The sequence below is a fragment of the Hyla sarda genome, chromosome 2 (assembly GCF_029499605.1).
Source record: "Hyla sarda isolate aHylSar1 chromosome 2, aHylSar1.hap1, whole genome shotgun sequence".
Classification (NCBI taxonomy): domain Eukaryota; kingdom Metazoa; phylum Chordata; class Amphibia; order Anura; family Hylidae; genus Hyla; species Hyla sarda.
In genome coordinates, this window is record NC_079190.1 from 514,968,448 (window position 1) to 514,985,662 (window position 17,215).

At 48.7% G+C, this 17,215-nt stretch overlaps 2 pseudogenes; both read right to left on the reverse strand.

Annotated features, from left to right (window-relative positions):
• Positions 1-292: 292 nt before the first annotated feature.
• On the reverse strand, positions 293-370 carry LOC130359032 (U2 spliceosomal RNA; annotated as a pseudogene).
• Positions 371-1,690: 1,320 nt separating this feature from the next.
• LOC130359044 (U2 spliceosomal RNA) lies at positions 1,691-1,768 on the reverse strand (annotated as a pseudogene).
• Positions 1,769-17,215: the final 15,447 nt, after the last annotated feature.

A 17,215-nucleotide genomic window follows, 5' to 3' on the forward strand; every position in this document is an offset into this window, starting at 1 on the left:
CCGGATCCTAGCAAGAAGGCCGGGATATCAAGGGTGAGTGCCAAAGGTGAAGAGTAAGGTGCAGTGCTTTCACTCAGTGAGTTATAACACCCAGTGAGTTTCGGCACCTCAGGGTCACCACTCCCCGAGGCACAGAAGTACCTCGGCTCTACACCCCTCAACCTCATGGCGAGACCCGGAAGAAACCGGTCACATCAGGACAGCCGTCGAGCTGATTCCTCAGAACCAGCCCCGGAATGCCCCGGTACACCTGCCCCTTCCATGCAGCACCCATCCCCACTAGCACCACACCAGTGGGACTTCTCCACCAGTATGAAACTGATAAGAACAGATACTACACTTGATCTTAGCCAAAAGGCCGAGAAGCGAATTGTAAGATCAACAAACAGCAACTAATGGAGAAACAATTATCATCATCAGGGCGAGACGGGAGAGATTTCACCGAGCACCTTATCTTATACAGTCATCATCATCAGAGTGAGACGGGCGAGATATCACCGAGCTCCTCATCATATGCGGTCATCATCATCAGGGTGAGACGGGCGAGATATCACCGAGCTCCTCATCTTATACAGTCATCATCATCATCAGAGTGAGACGGGTGAGATATCACCGAGCTCCTCATCTTATACAGTCATCATCAGGAGGGTGAGACGGGCGAGATATCACTGAGCTCCTCATCATATACAATCATCATCAGGAGGGTGAGACGAGTGAGATTTCACAGAGTACCTAATTGTATACAGTCATCATAATCAGGGAGAGAGATCACCGAGCTCCTCATGGTATACAGTCATAATCGTCAGGGTGAGTCGGGCGAGATTTCACCGAGCTCCTCATCATATACAGTCATCATCCTCAGGGTGAGACAGGCGAGATATCATTTTTTTTTCTTCTAAGAGCCGAGGAACGTGCTCTCTATCACCCAAAGCGCATGAAAAAGTGCAAACGTGTCACACTAAAAAACGTGCACAAAGGATGCGGTCTATCGCTAAGCCCTTGTACAACAGGAGAGAGGCCCCCCAACATACCTACCCTTCACCTCCGGCCCAAAAGGCACCTGCTAGGATCCAGGTTCGATGCCCCTTTTCGACGAAGCTACTAAGGGGCCGAAAATGCTCCTGGCTTCAACCCAGGTGTTAACCAAGGTATCAGCCGAGGAGCCGTATACTGATGGCATCTTGACCAAAGCCAAGATGCCCAGGGGTTGCAGGGAGGTGAGAAACCTAATGGCCACACACACCTCCCCTAGACCGCCAGGAGGGACACCGCATTCTGCCAATCCTGTGTACAAAGAAAAACATGAAACGTGGCACAGTGACATACAAAAAAATAATAAATAAGTGAATGAAGTGCAGATATATTGCCAGGTCATCTGGCCGGATCTATAAAAATTTCCCGGATCCTAGCAAGAAGGCCGGGATATCAAGGGTGAGTGCCAAAGGTGAAGAGTAAGGTGCAGTGCTTTCACTCAGTGAGTTATAACACCCAGTGAGTTTCGGCACCTCAGGGTCACCACTCCCCGAGGCACAGAAGTACCTCGGCTCTACACCCCTCAACCTCATGGCGAGACCCGGAAGAAACCGGTCACATCAGGACAGCCGTCGAGCTGATCCCTCAGAACCAGCCCCGGAATGCCCCGGTACACCTGCCCCTTCCATGCAGCACCCATCCCCACTAGCACCACACCAGTGGGACTTCTCCACCAGTATGAAACTGATAAGAACAGATACTACACTTGATCTTAGCCAAAAGGCCGAGAAGCGAATTGTAAGATCAACAAACAGCAACTAATGGAGAAACAATTATCATCATCAGGGTGAGACGGGCGAGATATCACCGAGCTCCTCATCTTATACAGTCATCATCATCAGGGTGAGACGGGCGAGATATCACCGAGCTCTTCATCATATACAGTCATCATCATCAGGGTGAGACGGGCGAGATATCACCGAGCTCCTCATCATATACAGTCATCATCATCAGGGTGAGACAGGCGAGATATCACCGAGCTCCTCATCATATACAGTCATCATCATCAGGGTGAGACGGGTGAAATATCACCGAGCTCCTCATCTTATACAGTCATCATCATCAGGGTGAGATGGGCGAGATATCACTGAGCTCCTTATCTTATACATTCATTATCATCTGGGTGAGACGGGCGAGATATCACCGAGCTCCTCATCTTATACAGTCATCATCATCAGGGAGAGATGGGTGAGATATCACCGAGCTTCTCATTTTATACAGTCATCATCATCAGGGTGAGACGGGCGAGATATCACCGAGCTCCTCATCATATACAGTCATCATCATCAGGATGAGAGGGGCGAGATATCACCGAGCTCCTCATCTTATACAATCAGGGGGCGCAGTGATGGCACCAAACAACCGGTGGACATTTTTTAAGATGTTATTGTGACCCATGAAATTTTAACCCCTTAATGACCAAAGTATGTCTTTTCTTGGTGGGGCAGAAGTAGCCCGGCACTGATCTCCTGTACCGAATATCATGGAATGATAGCAGAACCCCTACTCTAGCTACATCAGCTCTGACATATCATCTCAGCACCTGCAGTAATGTGACATCAGCTCTGACATATCATCTCAACGTCTGCAGTAATGTGACATCAGCTCTGACATATCTCAGCAGTAATGTGACATGAGCTCTGACATATCATCTCAGCACCTGCAGTAATGTGACATCAGCTCTGACGTATCATCTCAACGTCTGCAGTAATGTGACATCAGCTCTGACATATCTCAGCAGTAATGTGACATCATCTCTGACATATCATCTCAGAACCTGCAGTAATGTGACATGAGCTCTGACATATCATCTCAGCACCTGCAGTAATGTGACATCAGCTCTGACATATCATCTCAGCGTCTGCAGTGTATGACATCAGCTCTGACATATCATCTCAGCGCCTGCAGTAATGTGATATAAGCTCTGACATATCATCTCAGCAGTAATGTGACATCAGCTCTGACATATCATCTCAGAACCTGCAGTAATGTGACATCAGCTCTGACATATCTCAGCAGTAATGTGACATCAGCTCTGACATATTATCTCAGCACCTGTGGTATATGACATCAGCTCTGACATATCATCTCAGCACCTGCAGTAATGTGACATCAGCTCTGACATATCATCTCAGCACCTTCAGTAATGTGACATCAGCTCTGACATAACATCTCAGTGTCTGCAGTGTATGACATCAGCTCTGACATATCACCTCAGCGCCTGCAGTAATGTGACATCAGCTCTGACATATCATCTCAGCACCTTCAGTAATGTGACATCAGCTCTGACATATCATCTCAGCGCCTGCAGTAATGTGATATAAGCTCTGACATATCATCTCAGCAGTAATGTGACATCAGCTCTGACATATCATCTCAGAACCTGCAGTAATGTGACATCAGCTCTGACATATCTCAGCAGTAATGTGACATCAGCTCTGACATATTATCTCAGCACCTGTGGTATATGACATCAGCTCTGACATATCATCTCAGCACCTGCAGTAATGTGACATCAGCTCTGACATATCATCTCAGCACCTTCAGTAATGTGACATCAGCTCTGACATAACATCTCAGTGTCTGCAGTGTATGACATCAGCTCTGACATATCACCTCAGCGCCTGCAGTAATGTGACATCAGCTCTGACATATCATCTCAGCACCTTCAGTAATGTGACATCAGCTCTGACATATCATCTCAGCCCCTACAGTAATGTGACATCAGCTCTGACATATCATCTCAGCGCCTGCAGTAATGTGACATCAGCTCCGACATATCATCTCAGCACCTGCAATATATGACATCAGCTCTGACATATCATCTCAGCACCTGCAGTAATGTGACATCAGCTCTGATATATTGTCACGATGCCGGCTGGCAGGAGGTGGATCCTCTGTGCCAGAGAGGGATGGCGAGGACCGTGCTAGTGGACCGGTTCTAAGACACTACTGGTTTTCACCAGAGCCCGCCGCAAAGCGGGATGGTCTTGCTGCGGCGGTAGTGACCAGGTCGTATCCACTAGCAACGGCACCTCTCTGGCTGCTGAAGATAGGCGAGGTACAAGGGAGTAGGCAGAAGCAAAGTCGGACGTAGCAGAAGGTCGGGGGCAGGCGGCAAGGTTCGTAGTCAGGGGAGATAGCAATAGTTCTGGTACACAGGGTATAAACACACAAAGAACGCTTTCACTGGCACTAAGGCAACAAGATCCGGCAAGGGAGTGCAAGGGAGGAGACTAGATATAAGCAGGGAACAGGTGGGAACCAATTAAGCTAATTGGGCCAGGCACCAATCATTGGTGCACTGGCCCTTTAAGTCTCAGGGAGCTGGCGCGCGCGCGCCCTAGAGAGCGGAGCCGCGCGCGCCAGCACATGACCGCAGGAGACGGGAACGGGTAAGTGACCTGGGATGCGACTCGCAAGCGGGCGCGTCCCGCTGTGCGAATCGCATCCCCAACGGCCATGGCAGAGCAGCGCTCCCGGTCAGCGCTGACCGGGGAGCTGCAGGGAGAAGGACGCCGTGAGCGCTCCGGGGAGGAGCGGGGACCCGGAGCGCTAGGCGTAACATATATAATCTCAGCGTCTGCAGTAATGTGACATCAGCTCTGACATATCATCTCAGCATCTGCAGTAATGTGATATCAGCTCTGACATATAATCTCAGCACCTTGAGTAATGTGACATCAGCTCTGACATATCATTTCAGCACCTGCAGTAATGCGACATCAGCTCTGACATATCATCTCAGTTCCTGCAATATGTGACATCAGCTCTGACATATCATCTCAACACCTGCAGTAAAGTGACATCAGCTCTGAAATATCATCTCAGTACCTGCAGTAATGTGACATCAGCTCTGACATTTCATCTCAGCACCTGCGGTATATGACATCAGCTCTGACATATCATCTCAGCACCTGCAGTAATGTGACATCAGCTCTGACATATCATCTCAGCGTCTGCAGTAATGTGACATCAGCTCTGACATATCATCTCGGCACTTGCAGTAATGTGGCATCAGCTCTGACATAGCATCTCAGCATCTGCAGTAATGTGACATCAGCTCTGACATATCATCTCAGCACCTGTGGTATATGACATCAGCTCTGACATATCATCTCAGCACCTGCAGTAATGTGACATCAGTTCTGACATATTATCTCAGCACCTGCAGTAATGTGACATCAGCTCTGACATATCATCTCAGCACCTGCAGTAGTGTGACATCAGCTCTGACATATCATCTCAGCACCTGCAGTAATGTGACATCAGCTCTGACATATCATCTCAGCGTCTGCAGTAATGTGACATCAGCTCTGACATATCATCTCCGCGTCTGCAGTGTATGACATCAGCTCTGACATATCATCTCAGCACCTGCAGTAATGTTACATTGTGTAATTGGTCACTGACAATTCTCCATAGTTTCTGCAGAATTCCCCGGTGTCATTCCCCACCCCCTCTTCACCCGTTTGTGTCCTGCTCTGACCAGCCATGTATAACAGGTGAGGACCCCCACGGTTATATAAAGCAGGACAGGTGCCTGAAGGTCTCGCTGACCCCTTGACCTGGCACTTGATAAAGGGCAGTGATGAGCAGGGGTCACCTTATGCTGATGCAGGGCATCGCTGGAGACATTTTCTAAGCACCTTTCATCTGTGACTCATGGAAATCCTACCTCGCTCATTACAGAAACCCCCCCCACCGTGTTACCTTTGACCTCAAAGCAGTAAACTTTGAACAAGAGGACTGATAGGGCAATGGTGTAACAAGCAATAAACCTCACACCAAACTGCAAGACAGCACCCTGCTCTATACAGTCCACAGGTCACTGGGTGCAGACATTGTCTAGTGGTAGAACATCACAAAGACACACAGGATGGAGAACAAGTATTTGATACGCTGCCGATTTTGCAGGTTTTCCTACTTACCAAGCATGTAGAGTTCTGTCATTTTTATCATATTTACTCTTCAACTGTGAGAGACAGAATCTAAAACAAAAATCCAGAAAATCACATTGTATGATTTTTTTTTTAAATTAATTTGAATTTTATTGCATGACATAAGAATGTGATACATCAGAAAAGAATAACTTCATATTTGGTGCAGAAACCTTTGTTGGCAATGACAGAGGTCACATGTTTTCGGTCTTCACAAGGTTCTCACACACTGTTGTTGGTATTTTGGCCCATTCCTCCATGCAGATCTCCTCTAGAGCAGTGATGTTTTGGGGCTGTCACTGGGCAATACGGACTTTCAGCTCCCTCCAAAGACTTTCTATTGGGTTCAGGTCTGGAGACTGACTAGGCCACTCCAGGACCCTGAGATGCTTCTTACGGAGCCACTCCTTAGGTGCCTTGGCTGTGTGTTACGGGTCGTTGTTATGCAGGAAGACCTAGCCACGACCCATCTTCAATGCTCTGATCTCATGATACATGGCACATCCATCCTCCCCTAAATACGGTGCAGTCATCCTGTCCCTTTTGCAGAAAAGAAGCCCTAAGGAATGATGTTTCCACCTCCATGCTGCACGGTTGAGATGGTGTTCTTGGGGTTGTACTCATCCTTCTTTTTCCTCCAAACACGGTGAGTGGAGTTTAGACCAAAAAGCTCTATTTTTGTCTCATCAGACCACATGACCTTCTCCCATTCCTCCTCGGGTCATCTAGATGGTCTTTGGCAAACTTCAGACGGGCCTGGACATGCGTTGCCTTGAGCAGGGGGACCTTGCGTGTGCTGCAGGATTTTAATCCATGATGGAACCATAACTGATCTACTGAGCCATTCGCAGTTTCACTGTACCGGCCGTGTGCACTTACACGTGCATGGCTTAATCTTTGAGACAAGCATATGCTACTGGCAGGATCAACCAATGGTTTCCTTGGATACTGTTGTCCCAGCTCTCTTCAGGTCATTGACCAGGTCCTGCCGTGTAGTTCTGGTGTGATCCCTCACCTTCCTCATGATCATTGATGCCCCACGAGGTGGGATCTTGCATGGAGCCCCAGACCGAGGGAGATTGACTGTCATCTTGAACTTCTTCCATTTTCTAATAATTGCGCCAACAGTTACTGCCTTCTCACCAAGCTGCTTGTCTATTTTCCTGTAGCCCATCCCAGCCTTGTGCAGGTCCACAATGTAATCCCTGAGCTCCATGGTCTTGGCCATTGTGGAGAGGTCGGAGTGAGTTTGATTGAGAGTGTGGGGAGGTGTCTTTTATACAGGTAACGAGTTCAGGTGCAGTTAATACGGGTAATGAGTGGAGAGCGGGAGGCTTCTTACAGAAAAATAACAGGTCTGTGAGAGCCGGAGTTCTTACTGGTTGGTAGGTGATCAAATTCTTATGTCATGCAATGAAATGCTAATTCGTTTTTTTTTTTTTAAATCATACAATGTGATTTTCTGAATTTTTGTTTTAGACTCCATCTCTCACAATTGAAGAGTAAATATGATAAATGACAGAACTCTACATGTTTTGTAAGCAGGAAAACCTGCAAAATCGGCAGTGTATCAAATACTTGTTCTCCCCACTGTAGAATTAATAAGAAGAACAATTTGAAGTAAAAACAAAACAAAGAAAGAGGCGGAAAAAGTACAAAAACTGCTCTAACAGGTGCAGAACTGCTGAGCACTATACTACACCGGCCAACAACCTGCACCTTAGGGCCACAACCTGCATTTCAGGAAAACAACCCGCATCTCAGGACCACAACCCACACTTCAGGACCATAACCGGCATCAGGACCACAATCCGCATCTCAGGACCGAAACCTGCACCTCAGGACCACAACCGGCACCTCAGGACCACAATTCGTATATCAGGACCACAACCTGCAGATCAAGACAACAACCTGCACCTCAGGACCATAACCGGCATCAGGACCACAACCTACCCCTCAGGACCACAACCTGTAGATCAAGACCACAACCTGCACCTCAGGACCACAACCAGCACCTCAGGACCACAACTGGCTCCTCAGGACCACAACCTACCCCTCAGGACCACAACCTACACCTCAGGAGCACAATCCGCACCTCAGGACCACAAACTGCAACTCAGGACTACAACCGGCACCTCAGGACCACAATCCGTATCTCAGGACCACAACCTGCACCTCAGGACTACAACCGGCACCTCAGGACCCCAATCCATATCTCAGGACCACAATCCATTTCTCAGGACCACAACCTGACCCTCAGGACCACAACCTGCCCCTCAGGAACACAACCTGCACCTCAGGACCACAACTCACACCTCAGGACCTCAGAAACACAACCTGCACCTAAGGACCACAACTCACACCTCAAGAGCACAACTTGCACCTCAGGACCACAACTCACACCTCAGGAGCACAACCTGCACCTCAGAAAAACAACCTGCACCTCAGGACCACAAACCGCACCTCAGGACCACAATCCGTATCTCAGGACCACAACCTGCGCCTCAGGACCACAACCGGCATCTCAGGACCACAATCCGTATCTCAGGACCACAATCCGTATCTCAGGACCACAATCCGTATCTCAGGACCGCAACCTGCACCTCAGGAGCACAACCTGCACCTCAGGAGCACAATCCGCACCTCAGGACCACAACCCGCACCTCAGGGCCACAACTCGCACCTCAGGGCCACAACTCACACCTCAGGACCACAACCTGCACCTCAGAAACACAACCTGCACCTCAGGACCAAAACTCACACCTCAGGAGCACAACCCGCACCTCAGGACCACAATCCGTATCCCAGGACCACAACCTGTGCCTCAGGACCACAACCGGCAACTCAGGACCACAATCCGTATCTCAGGACCACAATCCGTATCTCAGGACCGCAACCTGCACCTCAGGAGCACAAACTGCACCTCAGGAACACATTCCACACCTCAGGACCACAACTCGCACCTCAGGACCACAACCTGCACCTCAGAAACACAACCTGCACCTCAGGACAACAACTCACACCTCAGGACCACAATCCGTATCCCAGGACCACAACCTGCGCCTCAGGACCCCAACCTGCGCCTCAGGACCACAACCTGCGCCTCAGGACCACAACCAGAAACTCAGGACCACAATCCGTATCTCAGGACCACAATCCGTATCTCAGGACCACAATCCGTATCTCAGGACCGCAACCTGCACTTCAGGAGCACAACCTGCACCTCAGGAACACAACCCGCACCTCAGGAACACAACCCGCACCTCAGGAACACAACCCGCACCTCAGGAACACAACCCGCACCTCAGGAACACAACCCGCACCTCAGGACCACAACTCACACCTCAGGAACACAACCCGCACCTCAGGACCACAACTCACACCTCAGGACCACAACTTCCACCTCAGGACCACAACCGGCACCTCAGGAACACAACCCGCACCTCAGGAACACAACTCACACCTCAGGACCACAACTCACACCTCAGGACCACAACTTCCACCTCAGGAACACAACCCGCACCTCAGGAACACAACCCGCACCTCAGGAACACAACCCGCACCTCATGAGCACAACCCGCACCTCATGAGCACATCTTGCACCTTAGGACCCCAACCCACATCTCAGGATAGTTTGGTACAATGTATCTGTGAAGGGACAATGTCTCCCTCTTGCATTGTCCTGAATGGATACAACTGTATCAGCTCTGGGATGTGTCTACAGGATCTTATCTCTTACAAGGAAACATCTCAAAAATAAAGAGAAACTAAACCAAATCTCTTACATTTTGCAGAAGTTTATTATACGATGATTAGGCTTTATTTCCAGGAGACCAGACCATGACTGACCACCTGCTTCCTCCCCGGGGTGCAGATGATGTGGATATATCAGCTCCTCCATAAATCGGCAGCTCTGGGTGTTAATGAGTGAGAAGCGCCCGGGATCTTACACTTTCCGTGTTGCCGTGCCGGCGCCTCGTAGCTTCTTGTGGCTTCCAGGCCGCCATGAGATTTGCTTCTTAGGGGAAATATTATATTATTCAATGGGTCTATATTTACTGCCCTCACATCTGAGATCTGTTACATGGTGACGGGCAGCTGCAGATTCCAGGCCTGTCACACGTGTTTACCACGGCAGACGTCCCCTTATTTGACCCCTGACGTCCACCTCTATGGGCTCCACTGCCATGTTTGGCCTTCTGAATAATGTGTTATATAGAGGGAGAAGTCAAAATATACTTATAGATATAACCTTCCCATAGAGTCACTCTGTACATACATCACCACCATTATACTTCAAGCTGCACTCACTATTCTGCTGGTGAGGTCACTGTGTACATACATTACATTACTTATCCTGTACTGATCCTGAGTTATATCCTGTATTATACTCCAGAGCTGTACTCACTATTCTGCTTGTGAGATCACTGTGTACATACATTACATTACTTATCCTGTACTGATCCTGAGTTATATCCTGTATTATACTCCAGAGCTGTACTCATTATTCTGCTGGTGAGATCACTGTGTACATACCTTACATTACTGATCCTGTACTGATCCTGAGTTATATCCTGTATTATACTCCAGAGCTGTACTCACTATTCTGCTTGTGAGATCACTGTGTACATACATTACATTACTTATCCTGTACTGATCCTGAGTTATATATCAGACAGGAGGCTCATATCTTATGCATTAATCTTTCTTTATTAATGCCCATAGCAGAAAATGCACTATTTAATGTAAAGAAAAATGAACAGAAACTTGAACTACAACTCCCAGCAGTCCTAGGGCCACAGTGGCCACTCCCAACCCTGTAGGCCCTATATAAGGACTGCCTCATAACAGATCTTCCTCTTTCTTTCTGCTCATAGCAGATTTCAGATAAGTGATTCCATTTCTATATATATATTTTCAGTTATATTTCGCGTTTTATAGCCTGAGGGAGCTACCTTTCAATTCTCCCTCATTATATAGTGCTTTTCTTTATTCATATTTCTTTATTCATATTTATTTATAGTTAATTATTTATAATTAATTAATTATTTTATTTACTTCCATTATTTTCTCATTGTTGTTGTACAATATATCGCTGCCTGTAGCGGCATTTCGCGGCTTTTTCCTTCTATTACTTTCCCCCGTCCTCTCTGTCCCTTTTCCGCCATTTTACCTTGCGCTTTTTTCCCGTCCTCCTTCTCCTTCGCTTTTTCGCGCGCGCGGGCGGGGGGCGGGTCCTCTCGTCAGGCCGCGTCGTTCGGCGCGGCCCTTGCTGGTTCTATGGGCGGTTCCCCACTGACGTTTTAGTGGGCGGTCCCGGACAGAGCCAATAGTGATTCCAGGAGACGTAGTCTCGCGAGACTTCGTCCCTGGTGTTTTTCTATACCTTCGGCTCTCCTCCCACCGTAACGCCAGTGCAGTGCTAACGGTGTGGAGGTCGGAGCCTGGACTTGTTTTCTTCCCCAGTAAGCCCTATATTAATAAGTCTATCAATTACTTATTGAACTGTTCAGGATACTTGTTAGTCTGTCAGTTCTCTTATCCTAGCTACTACTTACAAATACTTACCATGTCTGATGCTTCCACATCTGCTCCCACTGGGGGGGATGACTTAACTCTAGATACAGCACAGTTCATGAGTGCAGCCCAAATACAGGAACTCATAAATAGGTCCGTTCAAGCAGCCCTGGCCTCAGCTATTGCTCCAACAGGCCCACATCAGGTGCTGTCTTTGACCCCTATTCCGCTATCTCACAGCGATGAGCCGCCTTCAAAGAAAGGTAAAGCCTCTCAGAAAAGGAAGCATACAGTTGCGGCTTCTGACTCCCCGGCAGGGGAAGTAAATAATATGCCACAGGCAGCTCCCCCCACGGTCTGCCGACCCATGCATCCCACAGACTCTAAACGACCCCTGGGCCTCAAGGAGTTACCAAAGAGGCAGAGGTCCGCCAGGCGGGCCAAGCCCGATTCATATGTAGAACCCTCTGACGAGGAATCAGATGATGAATCGGGCGAGACTTCGGTCTCCGAGTCTGATTCCCAAGATGAGGATGCTGGGCCCTCGGCGTTCACCACCAACGCCGACCCTGAACCACAGGGTGAGGTACTCCTAGATGCCCTAGGTGAACCATTTTTCCACCCAGACGCGATATCCCATCCTCGCTCTGGTGACTGGACCCCGTTACCTCATGTATCCCAGTATGTGGAGTTCTGGGCACGTAGGGCCATTGAAAGGACTAACCGTAACAAATTACGGGCGGAATGTCCCAGACCTTTTATACCAAAGAAAGTGGTCGCTACTCCCGAAGTAGACCCTATCCTAGCCAAATATCTGGGTAAGTCGGGAAAATTCCCGAAAAAAGGAATAGAACGGTCTCTAAAGACCATCCAGGATCGTATTTTAGACCTATTGGGCCCACTCACAAAGATCCTGAACCTTTCAGAACAGGCCGCTGCGGCAAATCAACCCGTGGATCTGACCCAACTCCGGGGGTGGGCCCAAAGGGCCATATGTCTGGTCGGCAGCGCCAATACAGCGTGCTCTACTGAGCGCAGGCGCTCTATCCTTATGCGGCTTGACCCGCAATTGACCCACTTAGCCGAAACTGAACCAGGACCCTCGGCAGAGGGTATGCTTTTTGGGGATAACCTGGTAAAAGACATTAACAAATTTGTTGGGCTCTTCAATAGTCTGGACAAGGCCCAAACCTCTCTAAAGAAATCAGGGGCCAACAAGGTTTTCCCCCGGGCCGGCAGAAATAGGGGCCGTTCTGCCGGCCGGACCCCTTCATACAGGCCGTATTCTAGGGCAACGGCTCCACCGCTGTATCCCCAGGCTCCACCCTCCTATACCATGCCAGTGGCTCAACCGGCGCCATTCTTCCCGCCCAGGGGCAGACCGTGGCGCGGCCGTGGAGGCAGAGGATATCCCCGATCTCGCCCTCCTACCGGTAAGTGTTCCACCCATTCCACTATCACACATTCCTGTTGGGGGCCGTCTTCAGTATTTTATCCACGCTTGGTCTGCGATTACGGCAGACCCGTGGATTCTCACGACTATAACGGGTTGCCATATAGATCTTCTCACCCCTCCGGAACTGGGCATACTACCCCTTCCCATCCGGTTTTCACTTCAAAACACTACCCTCATAGACAAAGAATTGCAGGACCTTTTGTCCAAGCGAGCGGTTGTAGAGGTCAGCCCGTCATCCCCGGGGTTTGTCAGCAACCTTTTCCTCGTCAAGAAAAAAGGAGGCGGATTCCGCCCCGTGATAAACCTTCGGGATCTCAACCAACATGTCGCCTATCGACATTTCAAGATGGAAGGCATACATTGCCTTCGGGACCTTCTGCAAACGGGAGACTGGCTGGTGAAGGTGGACTTAAAAGACGCCTATCTCACCGTCCCCATGGACACGGCTTCCCAACAACTACTCCGTTTCATCTGGAGAGATCGGATGTGGCAATTTTCTTGCCTTCCTTTCGGTCTCTCGTCTGCCCCCTGGTGCTTCACCAAACTATTGAAACCGGTGGTGGCTTCCCTGAGGAGCAGAGGGGTTCGTCTGATCATTTATCTGGACGACATCCTCATCATGGCTCGCTCAAAGAATCAAGCCTCTCTCCACTTGGGGTGGACGATTTCTCTCTTACAAGGACTGGGATTTCTAATCAACCACGAGAAATCAGTCCTCGCCCCTGTACAGGAGCTGGAGTTCTTGGGTTTCTTGGTGGACACCAATCAAGCTGTGTTGCGCTTGCCCAAGACGAAGTTGGCTCTCATTCGCAAGGAGATCAGGGCAGTTTTGCGCAAAGGCTTTTTGTCGTTGCGGACCCTAGCTCGCTTGGTGGGTCTCTTGGCGGCCTCCATTCAGGCCATATTTCCGGCCCCTCTACACTACAGGGCCCTCCAGAGACTCAAAATCCTTCATCTTCGGCAAGGCCTCAAGTACGCAGACGAGATACCCCTCGATGCGGAGGCCACGGCAGAATTGCGGTGGTGGCTACGTCATGCCGTCGAATGGAATGGCAAGACGATCTTCGATTCCAGTCCGGACTTCATTCTAGAGTCGGATGCGAGCCGCCTAGGCTGGGGCGCTCGTTTTGGAGATGCCACTACAGGAGGGACCTGGTCCTCAGAGGAATCCCTCCTCCACATCAATGCATTAGAACTTCTGGCGGCATCATTTGCCGTCAAGAGCTTCCTGTCAGAGGTCTCCAATTGCTGCGTATTATTGCGCATGGACAATGTTGCGGCGGTACAATATGTCAACCGCCTGGGGGGCACCAGATCCAAGATCCTTGCCGACATCGCGAGGGGTTTTTGGCACTTCTGTCTCTCCCGCAACATCGTACCGTTGGCAGAATATATTCCAGGGGTTTCCAATGCGGTAGCCGATTGGAATTCTCGCTATCTTCTGGACTCCAGCGACTGGCGTCTGGATCGTTCCATCTTCCTTCAGCTGAATCTCCTTTGGGGTCCGTTGAACATAGATCTCTTTGCCTCACGACTCAATCATCATCTACCTCGATTCTTCAGCTGGCGACCAGACCCAGAGACAGTCGCGGTCGACGCCTTTCGCCAAATATGGCCGGAGGGAACGCACTATGCGTTTCCCCCGTTCTCCATGATCCCCAAAGTTCTCCTACACCTAACGAACCAGAAAGCGAACATTGTGTTGATCACCCCCTGGTGGCCGACACAACCCTGGTTTCCCCTCCTTCTGGGGATGACCTTGGATTATCCCAGGTTACTGCCGAGTTTCCCGCAAATTCTCTCCAACCCAACCAGGTGTATCCACCCTCTAGTAGCGGAGGGCAACCTGACTCTCCTAGCGTGGTTGGTTTCAGGGTGCCGGACACAGACGGCGACCTTTCTCAATCAGCTAGGGACCTACTCGCCCTGGCCTGGGCCCCCGGGACTCGATCGGCATATCGATCAGCCTGGAGACTTTGGGTGCGTTGGTGTGATCAACGACAGGTTGATCCCATACAAGCGCCTATATCCATAATAGTAAATTACCTGGCGGATTCTTTTGAATCCGGTAAATCATTCAGCTCCATCAACGTGTACCGGTCGGCAATTTCCGCTTATCACTACCCGGTGGACTCATTGCCGGTCGGCAAACACCCATTGGTGTGTAGGTTGTTGCGCGGCATAAAATTTAAGCGTCCTCCACGTCCAAAATATCAATCCACTTGGGATGTTTCCCGATTGCTGGACATGTTCTCCGGATGGGAGGACAATGAGGCGCTTTCTTTGCGCCTGTTGTCCTACAAACTAACGGTCCTATTATGCCTGGTCTCCATCAAGAGAGTCTCGGATGTTAGAGCCCTGGACATCTCTAGGCGTCAATTCTCGCCTCAAGGTGTAAACTTCTCGGTGGTACGCAGGACCAAAACGAGTTTACATTCAGTTTTCTACCCTTATTTTCCAGCACATCCTCGCCTCTGTGTTGTTCGTTGCCTTCAAACTTACGAGTCGCTCACTGCTGAGCTGCGTTCTCCTGACTTTTCTCAACTCCTTGTCTCTTATGTCAAGCCTCATCATCCGGTCACCTCCGCAACCCTGGCCCGGTGGGTCCGATCCGCCATGGAGATGGCGGGCATAGACGTGTCCCTTTTTGGGGCACACTCATCCAGGGGCGCTATGGCCACTAAAGTGGTCACGACGGGTGGTTCCCTTGCTGATCTTTTAATGGCGGCTGATTGGTCTTCTGAATCTACCTTTCGTCATTTCTACTTCAGACCGGAGGAACATGTCTCCATGTCGGTTTTGTGATGTTTTGCTTATGTTCGTATGTATTTTATCTGGTTGCTAGCTTTGAACCTGCATAAGATATGAGCCTCCTGTCTGATATATAAATCGAGATTTTCCTAGCTTGTGACGGAAAATATTAGTTATATGAAGACAGGAGGCGAGTATCTTCCCTCCCTACCCAACCCTATTACGTTTCTACATTCTCTTTTCAGGGTACTGATCACGGCAGCTGGTTCCTGTGCAGGGATAACCTGTTGGTCGAATGCGTTGGGTTTATCTAAGGTCCCCGTTGGGACGAAGTTGAAGTTCTGCCTCCGGAAGCTGAGATGTCGGGCCGGTTGGTCGACAGGTCTGGAGGAGGATGGTGGCGTCCGCTTGGAGTTCATGGTTCCGGTGCAGTGGCTATTCGCATGCAGAAAGAGGAAGATCTGTTATGAGGCAGTCCTTATATAGGGCCTACAGGGTTGGGAGTGGCCACTGTGGCCCTAGGACTGCTGGGAGTTGTAGTTCAAGTTTCTGTTCATTTTTCTTTACATTAAATAGTGCATTTTCTGCTATGGGCATTAATAAAGAAAGATTAATGCATAAGATACTCGCCTCCTGTCTTCATATAACTAATATTTTCCGTCACAAGCTAGGAAAATCTCGATTTATATCCTGTATTATACTCCAGAGCTGTACTCATTATTCTGCTGGTGAGATCACTGTGTACATACCTTACATTACTGATCCTGTACTGATCCTGAGTTATATCCTGTATTATACTCCAGAGCTGTACTCACTATTCTGCTGGTAAGGTCACTGTGTATATAAATTACATTACTTATCCTGTACTGATCCTGAGATATATCCTCTAAATCTTTTTTATTAGAAAAATAAAAATCATAACAAACACAAAACCAGCACAACTTTGCCATAACTAAAAACAACAACCTAAAATAACATAAACCCAAACTTTACATTTCAAATAAAAGAACATAAATCCTGCCTAACCGGCCAGCCCAGTTTACCTAAAAATATTAGAAACACACCTTACATAACAATATACCTAACAACACTCACATACATACTCAACTTACATTACCAAAAAAGGAACATAAAAATAGCACTATTTAGCTGTAACTGAAAAACACCCAGATTTGGGAAAACACAAATTGAAAACCGAAAACACACACACACACAGCAAGCACCTCCAATACACACCAAAATATTTTTTTTACATTTTTTTTTATAAAAATGATAATAATAATACCACACCACACACATGCATACACATATCCTTAGCTAGACTGAAAGAAAATTAAATCTACAACTCAAAACACCCAAACTTGGGAAAAACACGCATACAAACTACAAAATACAATAAGCACTCCCACTACTCACATTTTTCATAAATAACATTAATAGTACCATACCACATGCACACACACATATACTTATCTCAACTACATTTTGCCTACGAGACCTAGACCAAAACCAAAGAAAA